The sequence below is a fragment of the Ursus americanus genome, chromosome 15, assembly GCF_024610735.1.
Source record: "Ursus americanus isolate L20-20 chromosome 15, mUrsAme1.1.p, whole genome shotgun sequence".
Classification (NCBI taxonomy): Eukaryota; Metazoa; Chordata; class Mammalia; order Carnivora; family Ursidae; genus Ursus; species Ursus americanus.
Genome location: NC_142141.1, coordinates 20,631,056 through 20,633,913, shown reverse-complemented (window position 1 = coordinate 20,633,913; position 2,858 = coordinate 20,631,056).

The window sequence follows — 2,858 nt, the reverse complement described above, 5'->3', positions numbered from 1 at the left end:
GATTGGAGACAAAAAACGCCCTTCTTGCTGAAGGACATCTCCTTAAAGGAAAGCCAAGAGGAAATGCGCACTTTACGTAGGAGCTTGAAGGAGCGCATGTGGCTAAACTCGGGGCTTTTCCTCCTTCTTTTTAAAAACTTCCTACATCTTCCTCAGCTTAAGAAGATGTTGCTGTCCCAAGGAGGCAGGTGCATTAAAAGATGTGGCTATCAAAAAATAACTACAAAAAAAAATTTTTTTTTTTTTTTTTTAAATGGGACACCTGGCTGGTCTGCTCGATGGAGTCTGCAACTCTTGATCTCCAGGTCCTGCGTTCAAGCCCCACCTTGGGCAAAGAGATTAATTTAAAAAACAAACAAAGAAAAGATGTGGTTATCAGATACTGTGGTGGGCAGTCCAAGTGGATCAAAAGATTACATGGACCAGAGGATCTCATTTTCTCATTTTTTTATGACTTCTTTTGTTGCTGAGGGCAGGCAAGGGAGGAAAGATGCATCAACTCTTACTAGTGAGTCTTGGTGCAGGAAAGGTACACCTGTGGAGGTTAAGTGTACTTGACCAAAACAGGTAACTTTAGGATACAGGATCCATAACATGAAATGGTGAGTGCCTTTGAAAAAGAACGGAGTTTTATTTGTAAATTTCTTTCTTTCTTTCTTTCTTTCTTTCTTTCTTTCTTTCTTTCTTTCTTTCTTTCTTTCTTTCTTTCTTCTTTTTTCTAAAGATTTTGTTTATTTATTTGACAGAGGCAGTGAGAGAGGGAACACAAGCAGGGGGAGTGAGCGAGGGAGAAGCAGGCTTCCCACTGAGCAGGGAGCCTGATGGGGGGCTCTCGATCCCAGGACCCTGGGATCATGACCTGCGCCCAAGGCAGATGCTTAATGACTAAGCTACCCAGGCGCCCCTATTTGTAAATTTCTAATATATATATATATATAGATAGATAGATAGATATAGATATAGATATAGATATATATTTATATTTGAAGCAGCAATATGTGCAACAGATATAAATTACAAAAAGATCAAAGAGTGTATAGTACAAAGCGTTTTTTCACTCTTCTCTAGTCCCCTAATTCTCCCAAGAGACACCCCTGTGACCAGTGTAGCTTGTCTATGTAAATACAGGCATGCATGTCTCCCCGTTAGCATGCAAACATGGAAATGGTTCCATGTAGTTCCTTTTTAATGGCTGCATGCTGTCCTATTACCTGCATGTGTCATCATTTGGGAAAGAAAGGACCATACATTGGTTATCCCTCCTTGCCTAATTCCTGGCACAATGCAAGGGCTTGGGAAACATGCAGTGCTTGCTCACAAATTAATTACACTTTGCACAACTTGTTCATGTTTTCCCTCCTCTCTCCTTTTGGAGGTACCAATATTTGTTTCAATATTCCGGATATTTATATAACGTATATAGTCCCCCACGGCCAAGTCGGTCTCGTCCATTGCTCAACCTTGCTTCCTGATCCAGTGCCCATCTTAATCTAGATCCTCTCATTTAACGTTATTCCCCACTACTTCCTATTTTCTAATGCTCTGAGTATCACTGTCATGCATAAATGTTTATCGACCACTTACTATGTGCAAAAAAATTTTTTCTACTTTCTGTTATCCCTACCTCTATGTCATTGCTCCTAGACTTTCCCATCCAGATTTTCCTTCCTGATCCTGCTCACTATTCTACCTCTGGTTCTTTTCTTTCTGAACTTTTTAAACTTATGTGGTCAATGCTTCCCTAGAGTAGCAGGCAATTTTTTTCTATAATCATTTCAAGTAGGAGCTTTATGTATTTCCATGGCATAACTCTGGCACACAGTAGGGCCTCAGCAGAGTCTGCATAAATGAGAATCTCTAGTCCTCCTGGGTTTTCTCTCCATCCTGTCTTTGAGGAATTGCTCAGCTTTCTTGTTATCTCAAGCTTGTGTGAGACATCCATCCCCCTCCTGGCTGCTTTGCTTTAAAGGAAGTGCTCTTGAGGAGAAGTCCAGAGATCCTGGAAGAAAGTGGGTCTGGGTTCAAACTGCCACCTACCAGCTTTATGACCTTGGCTTCTCTGAATTTGTTTCCTCATCTGTAAAATCAATGAATTGGATTAGTGGATCTCTGAGGTCCCTCCCAGTTCTAATGTCTGATAATGTGGAGCCGAAACTTAGGAGTGTGTTTACCAATTTTTCTGGAATACATCATTTATCCCACCCCTCAAACAAGCACATCTAGTTAGAAACTTCAGAGGTATTCCAAAGCCTTTGTGTCCCTTTGCTCCTAGAACATTACAGAATGTTACAGAAGTTCAAAAGAAGATTCTCAAGGCTGGTCATATTAAAAAAAAAAAAAAAGTCACTGAGATTTTTGAGATCTGGCTGTAATACCAGAGATGCTGGTTTTGTCACATGAATGCACAGGGAAAGGGAGAGAGATTGAGAGGAAAGACCTTCAGAACTGACTGGAGGGTTCCAAAGAATAAATTTTCTCATCTGCATTAATGTCCTTAACTGCTGTCTTTCCATTGGTCTGCATTTGTATTTGCCTAGCTCTGTCTAGGCAGAGATCAACTTTGTTCTTCATAAAGAATTGAATATTCAGTTAGCAGCCTTGAAGAGTTTCACAATAACAATAATCAAAACGATGTGGTGGCAACTAATTTTCAATCAGAATCACCTAGTAAAATTATCTAAATTGTCAACTAATTCCATGGGTAATATATTCACCATGCCTAGGAGGAGCTTTCTTTTCTTACCAAATTTAGTGTAATTCAAATAAAAAAGTTAAAATGTCTCTGACTCCATTCCACTCTCTACCCACAGAAGTCAAAGTGTCTCTCTCTCTCTCTCTCTCTTTTTTAATATTTATGA